The 16,070-nt window shown below is 36.8% G+C and overlaps 1 pseudogene; it reads left to right on the plus strand.

The window, feature by feature from the left end:
• Positions 1-6,257: 6,257 nt before the first annotated feature.
• Positions 6,258-6,908, plus strand: LOC119040503 (glutathione S-transferase Mu 1-like; annotated as a pseudogene).
• Positions 6,909-16,070: the final 9,162 nt, after the last annotated feature.

Here is a 16,070-nt window from a genome sequence, read left to right on the forward strand (position 1 = left end):
TTTGGGCTTTTTGAAAAATTTATTTAGTGGAAAAATTCTTTATGGATGAAAGACTGGGACAAATGATAAACACTGCTGCAGACAGAAAACCAAATTCTTTTCTGGAATATGAGAGAGAAAAAAAGTTTGGATTTCTCCTTTGTAAATAATGTGAAACTATCTAAATCATTCTCTCTGGGAGTGATGCTGCTTTTGTCTCACCTTTAAATATTCAAGGCGACATTTTTCATTGTGGAATGTCATCCCTGCTGAGCTTACCTCTTCCACGACTACTTTTTAACTGTAGGCTACAATATACATAACATCACAGCTCTTCTTCAAACTAGAGGAGGCTATAACAATGCCATGCACATGTCAAGGTGCTCGACTCAAGCTGAGCCCTAACCCCTGCCTTTAAAATAAAGAACAATGATTCCTGAACACCAAAAAGGGGAGAAGCAGGTTTCCAATTTCTGATGTGTTAATAGCAGACTCACAGATTCTAATAATTCTGTAGCAAGAAACCTGATAACTTTGTCAACACAAACTTGTATCTGATGTTATTAAAAGCTAGCTGACATTCTTACTCTGCACACAGCTCAAGACAGGTGCAAATGAAGACTCAAACACAAAGAACCAGCCCCTATTCCTTGGGGCTCTGTCTTGCTTGATTAATCAGTGGAGATCTGGCCCTCACTGACGATTGCCAAGAACCCAGTAGCAGCACAAATCAGCCCATTGAAACGTAGAAAAAGCAATAATCAGATTTAGGAGGCTGGTTTCTTCTAAGCCTGTGGGCAGTGACAATAAGGATGGCTTTGCCATGCTGAGAGGCAAATAACTGGTTGCCCACCCCCTACCCTACTCTCCAAATGTGTTCAGATCACTAATGAAAATGAGTCCAGAGGTTTCCCATGGGTCAACATTTTGCACATCAGAGAAACACTATACAATTCATCTTGAGCGACAAGTCTCAGACACCACACAGGGCTGCTGGAATAGGAGTAGAAGCTTGCAGGTCAAGAGAGGCATGAATTCTTAATGCCCCAAGAGTCCAAGAATGGAATAGCAGGGGCAGTCTCATACTCAATTATTTATCAAGTTCTTATGAAAATAAACCCAATATCTAGACTAGTTGGTGCATCTGAGAGAGCAGTAGCATGTATATCAATAAATAATATGGACAGTTCAGCTCCCCACAAAACTTTCCTTTTCTTATATTTTAAAGATAAGACCTGACTTATCTGCCAGCATACAGTATATGGTGCCATATATTTCTGTTCTATAAATAATGCCCCGAGCCACAGATATACATGGGATATAAAATCACCACCTAGATACAAAGAAACTTTATATATTCTCCTAGATGAGTTTTTAAATAACAATAACAACTGCAATTTAATGAATGCATGTACAGTAGGGTCCCATCATCTGCAGTTTTGATTTCCTCAGTTTCGGTTACCTGTGGCCAACTAAAGTCTGAAAACATTAAATGGAAAATTCACATTGTGTACTGAGTGACCCTCCATCCATAAAGTCTCTCACAAACCCACCTCCCCCACTATGTAAAAGTTATGATGGTCTCCACTTAGCAACCAAGCAGTTAGATTCAGAGCTAACAAAGCTCCAAGATACGAAGAAAAATTCTCAAAAGTAGTTACTGTTATTAATCACATTAATAATACTATTTGATTCTCCTTCTATGCTCATTTTTCTCTATTTTCATAAATGAATTATTAAAATACAGTCTGATTTTCTCAGGCACCATTCTATCAAAACAGCACGTTATTTGGCAGAGTTAATGAAGAGTAGCACTTCCAACAGATGAATAGGACAAGTGCAACAAATGGGAATGGACAAGCTGGTTTAAACAAAAAATAGGAATTGTCTCAATCTCATTTTTATCCTGGTGAATCTTAATTAGACTTATGGTAAGCTGCATTATTGTTAATAAGGATTAATGTCAGAGTGATAAGCAGAGCATACAAATCAATAAATGCTGCCATATCAATATATGAACAGAGACACAAATAGCTATTCCAGTTCTTAACAGTGAACTCATTATAGAGTTAAATATTTGCTCTGTGGATTTGAAATACCTTGATAAGCAGGAGGCGTTGTACTTGCACAGGGAGCAGTACAGTGAAACTTGGCAGATAAATGTAAACCTTAAGTGATTTACAGACTTGCCCATAAGGGTTATTTCACAATTCTGCCACAGTTTGGAATCTTGTCCTTAGGTATCTGGGAGTAAAATAATGATCAATGAATTAGTCTAATGAGTTTTTATTGATTATTACTATGGAACTGGGTATAGAGTTTTGTCCCTCTGCAAAGGGGTACAATAGTCCCTTGAGGAGCTCTCAGTAATGTTAAGAAGAAAAAATAAAAGAAAATATGAAACAATTATAAAGTAACGTGCATCAGTTAGAATTAATTTTAGATTCAAGGTAAAAGGACCTAAAAAAAGGCAATGGCTTTTATAAGAGAGATGTTTCTCTTAAAAAGAAGGCAGTTTGGGGATGATGACTTCTAGGTGGTAGAAGGGTCCCAGGTGTAGCCTGCAACTGCATGGTCCAGAATGGTCTGGATGCGGGTAATAGATGGTGGGAGGAAATGGGAGGGTGTACCTCCTCACTTGGAAACAGCCCTGAAGTCACGTACGCCACTTCTACTCAAACACTTCTTCTATTCCTATACATTTCAATTTATGGTTTCTTCCTTTCATGCATCCTGCTCTTGATACCATATCTACAATTCATCCACAAACCTAAGGTCATTACTATGCTTATTTCTGAATGCTTTATATTTTGCATTTAGAACTAAGAACAATTTTCAGTGAATTTTGTCTAAGTTGAGATACATCCATTGACTTTTTGTTTGTTTGTTTGATTGTTTTTACTTACAGACATCTAATTGCATGGCTAACACTTTTGTTAGAATATTTAATTGAGTTGTGACAAAAGTTCTTGTTCTGTTACTGATATTAGCAAGTTACATGTAGAGTTTTTGTTTCATTTTTTCCTTAATAATCTTTATTAGGTTCAGGAAGCCCCATTTTATACCTAGTTTTCTGAGAGTTTTTAAAATCACAATGTATATTGAATTAATTTATATCCTTCTGGTTATAAGGATATCAGATGTTCATTTGGCTTTCCTTACCTAGCCTATTACTATGGTGAACTTTATTAATTTTTGAATATTTATGCAGTCTTACTTTCTGGAACGAGGCTTGCTTAGTCGTAATTTACATATATTGCTAGACTCAATTTTTAAATTTGTTGAGGATCTTTGGGTATGTTTCAGTGAGGGGCACTGTTCCTTGTTTTCTTTTCTGGATTTTGTATCAGGGGAATGCTGGCCTCAAATAATGAGTGCTGAGAGGTTCTCTCTTTAATTTGCTGGAAGAGATCACTTAGAATTGGTACTGTTTCTTAAATAGTCGCAAGAACTCATCAGCTAAACCATCTGGATTTTATAATTTAGTTTGGGATAATATTATTATTATAAATTCAGTTTCTCTAATAAACATAATAATCAGGCTAATTTCCTTCTTTCTGATTCATTTGTGTATTTTACTTTGCTTACTCTAGTCTCTTAAAGTGATAGCACATGCTACTGATTTTAGATCTTCTTTTCTAATATGAATATTTCATTTTAACACCAGTTTAAATTTTTATTATTGTATCTTTGATGTTAACATCTGCGTCACTGATTTTAGTATTCTATCCTTTTATTTTCTTTCTTTCATTGTTTTTTTTTTGATAAGTTAGCTTTAAATCTTACTGCTGTAACTTTGATCGTCCTGTCTTTTCCTCTGTTTGTTCTACTTTGTTGTGATTTTGTTTTCCTTTAGGATTTCAGCAGTTTTATTATATACATTTATTCTCTTAGGTTTTGTAATACCTCAATTTATGGTTTGAAGCTGTTTCATTTTTTTTAATTCTCAGCTGTTTTCATTTATTGCTGTGCTGTATAGCCTTTCCTCCTCATATTGAACTTGAATGCACATTAAACCTCTACACTGTATATTTTATGCTTTATTACAGTGTTGTTATTGTTGTTATTGTTCATCTCTGTACTTTATTTTGAATAGTTATAGCTGACCTAGCTTCCACTTCACTAATTCTCTCTTCTGTTGTATCTAATACCCAACTAATCCTATCATCGTTATACTTTCTACATTTAGTTTTAGTTTTTTTTTTTTAGTTCTAGACTGTTCATTTTTATCTTTTCTATGGTCTCAATTTCTCTGACATAATTCTTGGTCTAGGCTTTTATTTTTTTGCTCATATTAAGCATAGTCATCTTAAAAATCAAGTCTAATAACTCCACTATTTAGATAACTGTTCATTTCTCTATTTTTTTCTCCCTCCTGGATTATGATAACATTGTTCATTTTGTCTACTAACACTGATTACTTTTGACTTAGAGCCAGGCATTACTGATGAAAACTCCTGGAGATAATTTCGGATGTGAGATACCTTTCTCTAGATATCTGCAGAGCATTTACATTTACATTTTTTTTCATCTTGCAGATGGCTAAGAAATTTTGTAATGCTGGGTAACCTGAGTAAACTCAGAGATATTTTTCTAACCTACATTTCAGTTCTCAGGAGGGATTATTTCTGCTCCGTGTTCATTCTTCCCACACAGGACCACAACCTCTCACTCCACGGTGGAGGCCCCGGACTCTAGCTTTGGGCCCCCAGACCCTCTAACTCATCAAATCCCTCAACCCTTAATTTTCTTCCCTTAGGTATTGGCTATTACCGTCAAAAGCAGTGACTTCAAACATTTCTGTTTTCTTGCCAGATTTCTTTTGTCTCCTAGACCATGGCCCTTCATTCTTCACTCTTTTGACAGTTCTCTTACACCTTTAAATGCATGTTCTGAAAATATGTTATCAAGTTTTATAGTCCCTAGTGAAAACATTGGTCCAAATTACTTATGCCACCAAGACTGGAAGCAGAATTTGACATGTAAAATACTAATACATAAAGTTATTTTTCTTCCTAAATTGCTAGTTGAACATTTTGTTTATAGCTTTTTATCATACAATGCAACAACCTGGGCACCTCTGTTTTTCCATTCTCTTCCCCCACTAGAATCTCATGTTAACGTCATCTGCAAATTTAGTTGCAGATTTTATTCAAAAAAACAAAATGGCTAAATTTATTTAAATATAAGTCATACTAATATTTCTGTTGTTTGCTTTTCCCTTATAGTTTTATTTTTCTACAGTAAAATATTAGTTATAGAGTATGAGGGGTGGAGATCAATGCCAACATTTCAGGGTTTTTTTTTTCCTTTAAATAATGTTATAACATCTATCTATTGAACAAATAACTTAGGGGATGTGAGTGTCTAGGTTTAGATCTTTATTTAAACACAGAATTTTTCTCTAGCTTCTTATATTAGGCATTACTAAGAAAGAGACGGGTCATCAGGGAAGAAGTATAAAAGACTCTTGGACAAAGCCAGAGGGGGGTGGAATTGAGGGTGGAAGGTAGGAGTGAGTGGGGTGGAGAAGGCTGGGGGGAGCAAAGTGGAGACAATGGTGCTTGAACAATAATAAAAAACAAATGAACAAATAAATAAATAAATGTAGGCGAAATATTGTAACTGTGTGTGTGTGTGTGTGTGTGTATATATATATATATATGTATATATATATATATATATATTCTGATCCATTTTTATTTTTTCTTGACCTTAAGGTTTTAAAATGGCTGAATGTGTTTTTCATTTATCACAGGCCATTTGCAAGTCTCTGTCAGTGAACTCATAATTCATTTTCTGGTAGTTTTCTATTGTTATTTTTTCTTTATGCATCAACTAGATTAATATTGGCATTAAATCATATATCCTTAATTCTTTTCTATATATTTTCTTTTTCTCTATTTCTACTTAATTCATTTTGGTTGTATCCTTTGATCTTGTCTACGAGCTACATAATTTGGGTTTTTCTTGTTTTTCTTGTACTATACCTATTCCGTTGTGCTCTTCAACCCATCTTTTTAGGGTGGTTTTATTAAACATCAATAATAGTATTTATTATAATTAAAAGGTATTTAACTGTATTTGAAATTACTTTTCTTTGATTTATATATGTTCTTACCTGAATTACTGCACTGTATATCTGCCACATTTCATGCCAAATTTTATTCATTTTAAAATCTTACCAGGACCCTGCCCCCTCCTCCTCTGGGGCAAACCATCATTTTCAAGCCCAGCCTTGAAAAAGTCCCACTACTCAAAGCACTAAAGACAGCACCATGGCCATGACTTTGGGTTACAGGGACATCCACAGGCTGGCTTAGGGCATTTGGTGTGCTCTTGGAGTACACAGATTAAAACTCTGAGAAGTACACAATGAGGGGATGCTTGGATTATGACAGAAGCCAGTGGCTGAGTGAAAAATTCAGTCTGGGTCTGGACTCCCCCAGCCTTCTCTTCTTAATTGACGAAGCTCACAAGCTCACCCAGAGCAATGCCATCCTTCCTTCCATTGCTCACAAGCACAACCTCTGTGGGGAGAAGGAAGAGAAGATTCTTATGGACATTTTGGAGAATGAGGTTATGGACATCCGAATATACAACATCAGGATCTGCCAGAACCCTGACTTTGAGAAACTGAACCCCAAGTTTTCTGAAGGTCTTCCCTGAAGAGATGAAGTTCTTCTCACTGTTCCTGGGGGATAAGTTTTTGTTTGAAGGGGACAAGCTCATCTCTGTGGATTTCCCATGACATCCTCAATGTACTACCTATGTTCAAGCCCTACTGTTTGGATGCGTTCCCAAACCTGAAAGACTTCTTGGTCCACTTTGAGGGCCTGAAAAAGACCTCTGCCTACGTGAAGTCTAGACACTGCTTCCCAACATGCATGTACTCAAAGGCTGCCACATGGGACAAGCAGGGCCTGTAAGTCCAGGCAATGGGAAGCCAGAGAACAGCTGGACATCTCTGCATTCTTAGAAACATCTGCTTTTCTTCTTCCTTCTCTTAACAACCATCTCTTCCTACCTCCTCACCAGATGCCTCATTTGCCCCTTATCTGCCTCATAACCCCCTTTTCATCCAGGCCCTCTATAGTTGCCATTCCCCAAATTTCTTCAGCAATGTCCCTACCCTTCTCACATTAATCCTCTTGCACTAAAGCCAATGAGACTGGCAATCCCCTCACTGGTTGCTCTGCAACCAGACTCCTGGCCTACAGAGCTCAATCCCTGAGCTCACACCACTGCCCTGAAGACCAGTATTGCCCTGTGTTCAGGCTCTGCTCCCCCAGCATGGTCTCTGCCCAGCTCTGACTGATCCCAAGTAAAGCCTAATCATACCTACTTATCTTATTATTTTCACTTGGCCACTGGACTCCGGACTGAATGTGTTGGGGGTCTGGGAGGTGTTCATTTTCCCCTCTGTTGCTGGCAATGGCTGGGTTCTGGGGATGTACTGTGTGGGTTGGTGTTGGGGAGAGGAACAGGTGAGATTATAAGGTTTCTTGCTCATTTCTGTCTCTCTTCATGTACTTTTTGCCTCAGTCTGGGGTTTCTACAGAAAAGGATGCCTCCTATACCTTGGTCCCTCCTTAATTTCAGCATTCATGGAACTCCTTCTTTGAGCTTGTAGTACTCTGTGTCATGGTTGAGGGGCTTTCCAGGGTGGGGAAGAGGGTTGAGCCATTCACTGCTGGGGAAGGAAGGATCCTAGTGGTCTACCTTCTATTACCCCTTCCCAGAAGTGTTCCCTGCTGTAGATGCCTTTCCTCTGTGCTTTTACAACATATCTCAGTAAAACATATTCTACTATTAAAAAATCACACATGGTTGCTCATCGGGCTCCTTTACTTAGGTGTGGGATTTTTCTCTTAACTTTCTATTTCAATGCATCTGTTGTTTTTGACTATCTTTTGGTTCCTCTGTGTGAGCTCATACACCCATTTAAGCAATCCTTCTAGAATGTCAGCCTCCTCCTTGTGCAATTTACATGGCACATAGAACAAAACCCACTGGCAAGGCAAGTGGTCCTATTTGAGTGATAAAATATTGGGGAAAGAATTGAAGACGCTATTATATTGGTGGTCCTTTAAGGTCCGTGGCTTCTCAATCATTTCAGGGAATCTTATCGCACAGGGCATGACCCCACTGCTATATCTCGAGGCTCTTGCAGACCTCATAAAATCTTGTTGAAACTGCATTTCTCTCAGCAATCTACTGTACTTTGGACCTGGTCAGCCTGACTGCAACCACTATGAGACCCCCAGCTCTGACAGTGTACTGTTAGACCCCTCATATTCATGGTCTCTACTGCATATAGGCATGAAGTCTGTTGGCTTTGATCTTGTATTTACTATTCTTATTGTCCTGAAAATTCCTTCAAGACCTAGGCTATTTTCTTTAACCAAATCCCATCTTCTCTGTTTCTGACCCCCCAACACTTAACCATTTTGTCCTATATGTACACATGATCCTTTCTCTGCCAAAATGCCTTTGCCTTTTCCTGCATATTGGGTGAACTTGCATATTTAGCCAACTTGCAACCAGACTCATGAATCTAGGTTGTTCTATAATACATAGCTTTACTCATTCCCATAGAGTTTTAAGCATATAACTTGTAAAGTCCTGTAACTTCCTGTTGATTATAAAAATTGTGCCATTGGGCATTTCATATTTTTTATGTAGTAAACACTTGTAAAATGTCTAGCTGGTATTCAATTTAGGGACTATACCCTAATTAATCTCACAAGATCTTAATTCATTAGTAGACACTTTCATCTTTCAGAAAGGCAAGAAAATGATAGGAGAACTACGGCTCTAGTGGTCATTATGAATAATGTGGAGAAATAAGTTGGTGAAGTGGAAATGCTAGTAACCTTGGGAAAAAGGTGATCATGACATATTTCAGAGTCTGATAGCTAGGGAGGAAATACAGAGTTAACCTTAGACGTACAAAGGCAAAATGCAAATCATTAAATAAGATAGCAGTTTTACATGTCTTTAATTAAAAACAAAACCTCACAATAGCAACACATTTCTCATGGACAAATTTATGATTGTTCCATTAAATGCTCCAGAAGATTCCTTTTTTAAGTCACACAGGGTAGAAGAAGGAATTGGGAAAAGCCTATGAGGACAATGATGTTCCATTGGCAAAAAGAGTTAAGATTTTAAAAGAATATATGCTTAATATGGTAAAGAAAAAGCCAAGATAATTTATAAGGGGGTAGCTTGTATCTGTCTGACATATGCTGATATATGAGGCTAAATGGTTTCAAAATGTACACCAAATAGTGTTGAAAAGATTAAACTAAAAATGAGATTAAAGTTTGAGATGCAAATTGCTGGATCTTCAAAATTTGATTTTAAAAACATGTTCAGAATAAGAACAGTTTAAAGAAATAATCAGCCATCAAAAAAGACACATGAAAAGATAAAACAGATCAGATAAATATAAATTTAATCACATAAAGGTGAGATAATCATTGAATTGATCTTTTTTAACCATAACTTTAAAATTACTTTTTAAAAACATATATTTCTAAATTTTCCTATTTTAATCTCAATCCTTGATTATTTTTGCCTCCCGTTTTTCATTTCAGTTAGATTTTTTTGATCCAGTGTATTTATTGAGAGATAACCAATTCTTTCCCAGGTAGATATTAATTTATATTTGATCATTTACATTCATGTGTTTTAACTTCAGTTATTCCTTTGAAAATTCCTTTTAAGTGAAGGCTCAGTGCTGGAGTCAGTGTGCAACTTATAGGATAGGTGTGCTCTACCTCCGCTTTATAGTTTTAATCTCACAAAGCTTTGCTACTCATCTATGGTTTCTTTTAGCATTGCCCCTTCCTTTCCACTTTCACTTCCTTCCAACACAATAAATGCTGAGATTTTTAAAGGGCCATGTCTTTTTTTTCTATAATAGTGTTATTGTGGTATCCCAAAATTCTATTTGTTCACATATTTGAGGAGTTCTCTTAATATGTCAAAATAGATTGATTTGGTTGTTTAATGTGTAGAAAAAGAGAAATGTGCAGGAAACTATTTTATAACTTTGGTTGACTGGGCTCTCATTATTTAGGATTTCTTCAAGAAGATGCTTTGCTGTTTGTGAGGTGATCTGGCCAGGGCTTAGCTGAGATGTCTTTGTGAGCAGAATCTTTATTCACCATTCCACAATATTTTGGACATCCTGGGAAAGTTAAACTGAAGAGGTTTATTTGATCAATGGCTCCTACTCAAAACTGTGTAATAATATATAGTTTGATGTCATCTTTTACCAAATTTTTGCTCTGGAAACTTCCATAATAACAAATTTTAAGAAAGGCAAGTTCGGCATCATGCATGACAAGATTCTTTCTCTCTTGCCTGATTAAAATGAGGGAAGGAGAGAACCCGGAGGAGTATTTTTAATACATTTTCCCCTGACACTGCATAAATCTAAGAACATTTATATGCTAATCAAATCAAAATAGGAATTATCAGTGACTGGAGAGCCCCAACATGGCTGTTATTTTCCCATCAACATATGATAACAGCTCTGACGCTGAATTAAAGAGCTGAATATTATATAAGCTACAACAGGTTATACTACACGACAGGTTTAAGCAATATTAAAATCTAGAAACCCTGCCCCACCTATTACATATTTATTTGGTATTACAAATTGTAAATATTTAAAAATACACAAAGATACAGTGTGGGTAAATTCTTAATGTTTAATGAAATTATTCATGATATACAAAGAGTCAAATAACTCAACAAACACCATGAAGGTTAATGCATGCAAATGAATCGAAAGAGTCCAGCAATGAGAAGAAGATAGTGTGTCCTTTCCTAGGAAGATCATGAAATGGAATTAAAGTAACCTGATTTTCATGGTCAAGTGATATCTCTGGGGATAAAAGAAAGCAACTCTCACTGCAGACCTACTAGCAACTAATCAAGATGCAAGGTCAGGTCTCCATCTCATAGACTGGAACCCATTGATTCTTGTATGTTTCTCATTTTAATACTGTTTAAGATAGAAACCTGGGCCCTTTTTAAAATCTATATATTTAGTTTGTCTTTTAGCAGTTTATCACTTATTAACAGTCACCTAATGAATAGAAAGCACAATGAAATATAATCTCAGGTATGGGAAATTCAGGAAAAAGCCAACAAAAAATTGAGATTATGGGTCTGGTGGGGAGATTTTTATTTTTAGGGTTTCTAGTGTTTTTACTTATCTCAAATCATAGTGCTATGGGTCTAAGTTTGCAGGTAAAGATGCACTTCCCATCTTTTAATACCACAATGCCCAGGCAAGGGAAACCTTGTCTGCAGTGAATGGGTAAACAGAATTTCCCTGGCAGATTCTATTTGCATCTACAATTAAAACGCCATTTTCAAGTTCTTATCATCAGCAGCAATAGCAGAATTGCTCTGACGTTTACAAAGCCTCAGGAACTGAGACAGATGAAACAATTGTGAATAAAGTTTCAACCACTGCCCTATACAATGCCCAATATTTATAACAAATATGAAGATTATTAGAAAAAATATCTGTTGATAATAGAATATTACAACCATCCCTAGATACTTTCATTGCTAGGCTTCTACTTTTTCAATATTTATTTACCTTCTATCTATCCATCAATCTGTGCATTCTAATAGTCAGAACTCTTATTTTTTATTAAAAAACAAATTTTTTAGATGTTTATGTGAAACTTTGTTTTCTTTCTAGAATCAAACAGTATGTTGGATTTGTAGTTATAGTCCATATACTGGACTATAACTTTCCATAATGAAAAGACCTATCCCTATCGCTTGAGGACTTCTTCAGTTCCTATGTAATATATGAACAAATAAACAAATATATAAAATCCCAGGATCCACAAAAGTGTGAGTCTGGATTTACTTGCAGGAATTAAATACTACATTACAAAGCAGACAATTTACCAAATCCCTTAGAACCTGGGGTTCCTGATGTACAAAGTAGAGGTAACAATACTACTGAGCTTACAAGGTTGTATCAACTAAATTACAGACAAGTTCAGGGACTGGTTTCTAACAGTCATACAATAAAGGATGGGCACCTATGTGCGCTAATATATATTTTGGCGACAGTATAGCTACAGGCCATTGGGTTTGGAAAATTAGTCATACTTCTTGGTGACTCAGCAACAAGCAGTTAGTTCCACAAACTCCAAGTAGAACAAGGTAGGCAATCATGACGGTCATTTTTTTAAAATCCCAGAACTTTTCCTAATCTTGAATATTTAACTGAAATTATTCTGTACAGTCGGGTGAATACTCAGAATAAAAATTTTTGAATGTGGCCCTAGCTGGTGTAGCTCGGTGGATTGAGTGCGGGCTGTGAACCAAAGGGTCACTAGTTTGATTCCCAGTCAGGGCACATGCCTGGGTTGCAGGCCAGGTCCCCAGTGTGGCCCACATGAGAGGCAACCACACATTGATGTTTCTCTCCCTCTCTTTTTTCCTCCCTTCCTCTCTGTAGAAGTGAGTAAATAAAATCTTTTAAACAGTTTTTAAAATGTTGCAAAGCATAACCCTGGCCTGTCACAGACTGTGTCTATACTGCTCCCCTCTATATTTCATTTCCTAGCAGAATCTGAGGTACACAGGAAGTACTGGAAATATTTTTAGTATAAATTAATTGGACTGAGAATTTTTATTCAAGAACTACTCAACCAAGGATATGTTCCGTTTTTAGTTAACATTCAGAGTATGAATCAGAATGAGATTAAAGTGCAATCTTTTGCAGGGCTCATACATAAACACAGGGAATGATTAAAAACTTCCACTGGGGCCGGCAACACCTATGAGATAAATTTTTGAAAAGTTAACCCAGCGTTCAAAGTTCTTTACAATTTATCTTTTACTAAATTTTTAATCCTTATCTCCAACCATTGTACCAAAACCAGTGCATACTATTTTATCAGATCCTCTGTGAGTTTTAGCCATATTTTACTTAGTACACAGAACACTCTTCTTAATTCACATATATAAAAAATTGCTCTCATATTTCAAAGCCCAGATAAAATATCTTATATACTGTGAATACTTACCAAGTTCCTGCCGAAACTCCCTCCTTTTTTATCCCATCATCATTTCTGTTCCTATCTCTAATGTATTTGTTATCACATTTTATTATAGATAGCTTTTTTGTAATTTTCTTGGAACATAGTCGTAAAGTCCTTAAGGGTAGGACCTTTATTGATATGTTCATATTTGTACGGCCTGTACTTATCATATTAGCTGGTATTTAATTTTGCTAATAAAGTTTGTTGATTTTTAAATTAGATTTAGAAAGAGGGGGCAAGTAGAGAACAAAAAAAAATGACATAATTAACATTTCACACTTCTAAGTACCTAAATAATATTCTGGTTGCTTGCAGGATGATTCAAGTTCAATTTCCTTTGGTTAAATTGTGAGTGTTTTAGTGAGTAAATAACCACTCTATCATAATTTTCAGCAACAATCTGAAGGGATTAAAATGTAAATCAAGGCATCCATCACACTCTAGGCTGCTGATGGTAAAATATTCCGCACCTTCAGATTTCTTACGGTAATAGATATGTCCTTGTCTTTCTCTTCACTGAAGAATTCTGTGTAGTTTTGCCCTGAAGAGTATTCTTAGCAGTAGAATGTCATTAAAATTAAAAATAGTGATGAAAGAAATGAGCAGAAATAAACAATGAGCATTTCACACATTAAAAACAGTGACATAAGGTGGAAAGTAATGGGAAAATGAAGAATACACATAATGATGACTGGTTGACAGATTGCCATCATTTTATTCTCTGGGGCTTTGTCACAACCTTCAGGAAGGAGAGAACGTTGAACATCTGGTGGACAGCCAGTGTGGAACCTCAATGAAGCTGAGCATGTGCAGTAGACGAGGGATGAGCTCAGGGCTGTGGCTCATCTCACACATACCTAAGAAAATAAAATGAGCCAAGAACGGTATTGAATGGTAACAGTTGCCTTCTAGGAAAACATCTGAGTCACGATATACGGGTCTTTCTCTGGCACCAAATAGTATGAAAATCAATAGGAAAAAATGCCACTCTTGCTTTTGTCATTCAGAAGCTATTCGACCTTGAGAATTTAAGCTCATTGAGCCTTAGTTTCCTTACCTGTAAAATATAAAAAACAATAACTCAAAATAGTAAATTCTACTTTTATAGCCACTAAGATGATATTGTGGACCTGTGCTCTGTACACTGTTATATAGGGATATACAATGCAATCTAATAGCAAGCATTGCTTTTTTTTCTTATAAGTAAATCAGTAAATCTATCTGTCTATGTTTGAAGAAGAATAGTCTCCTTCATTAAGAATTCTTCATGTAAATTATTGGCCTGCACTATCTTTCCATTAGTAGCCTCAATTTTACCCCAGTCTTTAGCTAGAATAGATCTGATGTTTTCTAGACATCATTACCCATCATCAGCTACCTTTAATTACTGGCTTTCTACCTCCTGGGGTGAAGCAGTGATGTGTAGCATTTCCCAATCTTAGGTGTAAACATTCCTAGCATAGCCGATTTCAAGCTACCAACATGACTACACACTCGGAGTTGGGAGAATTGTGCACAGTCATTTCTTACCAGCTGGTAAGAATGTGTTCTAGCTCACAGCTGCCTTATATTCAGTATAAGCTAATTTCTTCAAGTGTCAATAAAAATGGTGAATTTTTCTTAGCTTGCTGTCTCTGACACAAACACACTCATTTAAGCTCTTACTAGTAAAGACTGAAAACAAAAATGGAAACTAGTGAGAATAATAATTCAAATGCGTCCCAAGCTCCAAGAAATGTGAAGGCAGTCTTTCTGAATTGCATTCAAATATAAGTTAAGACTAAGTTTTGCTGAAATACCTGGAGCCAGATGCCCGCGGAGCTACCCAGTGGATGAAGACTCTGGCTTCATCTTTGCTGCCTTGACCACCGTGTATCTCCAGCACTGCTGCTTACAACGACCTGCACAGTATTGTCAGTGAGTGGTCTGAAACGGAGAGTTCTGTCTGACAGCTCAGCAGTTTTCACTCCAAAAGCCTCGGGAGACAGGAAAGCCTTCTCGGAGCCGAGCAGCCCTCCTTTGCCTGAGCAGCGATGAGCCTCACCTTCAGGCTGCTTTTCCTTATCTGGGCCATGCTGTTTTCCGCGGGTAACTCCCCAACACCACGCAACTTGTCTTCCAGGTGAAGCAGAGAGTTTCCTATACAGAATCCACATAATTCTGCTCCAGAATTGAAGGAATCTTGCCTTCTAATAGCATCTTTGACTTTTATCACAGACCGTTTACTTTAAACCTGGAGATCTCTCCCTCATTCCTGTTTGATTTCCTTTTGCTCTGTTTTCTTTTGGAATGCAAAAAATCATTTTCTTGTGAAACATATTCAAAAGCTAATTATATATATTTAGGTTTTCTCCTGGTATATTCTCTGCAGTGCCTTCTTTGGCAGGCACCTTCATTGCTGTCGTCTCTTTGCATAATATCATTTTCCCAGGGGCATAAGCAGTGGGTGCCAACACCTTAAATTCTTAAAGATATAAATTCTTTGGGGGAAGCCCCCACTATGATTATCTTTCTCTTTTTTTCAGGGCAGAAATGACTGATATAACATGCATTTGTGAGTACCCAGAGCTGTCCTGATCTGACTTTTGAGTTCCTTTCCTTTTCAAGCTGAGCAATTCCAGCTCTTCCCACCATGTGTTCCTCTTAGAGGCTGCTAAGCACCATCATATTAGACAAAAAAGAAAACAACACTAGACTACATTTCCCCCCACAAGAGCAATTGAAAATTTGCTTTATGCAAATAGCATTTTTGTGTTCAGTGCTAATTAGCAAATATATTCCCCAAATAATACTATTAGTTCAGACTATAGAGAGTGGAGCAGAGGGATGGCACACACCTTCTCCAGAAACCCAAAGACTAGACGGCAATAGGCTTTACTAAGGTAATTCTGCTCTATGGAAGGCCTTCAGGCTCACTTCCCAGAGAACAGCAACTGGAGATGAGTCATGGCCCAGCTCTGCCAAGAAAACAGCGTGCCGCATCCTCTCTTACAGTTCAGA

The sequence above is a fragment of the Artibeus jamaicensis genome, unplaced genomic scaffold (assembly GCF_021234435.1).
Source record: "Artibeus jamaicensis isolate MK-2021 breed Jamaican fruit bat unplaced genomic scaffold, CSHL_Jam_final contig_354, whole genome shotgun sequence".
NCBI classification, from domain to species: domain Eukaryota; kingdom Metazoa; phylum Chordata; class Mammalia; order Chiroptera; family Phyllostomidae; genus Artibeus; species Artibeus jamaicensis.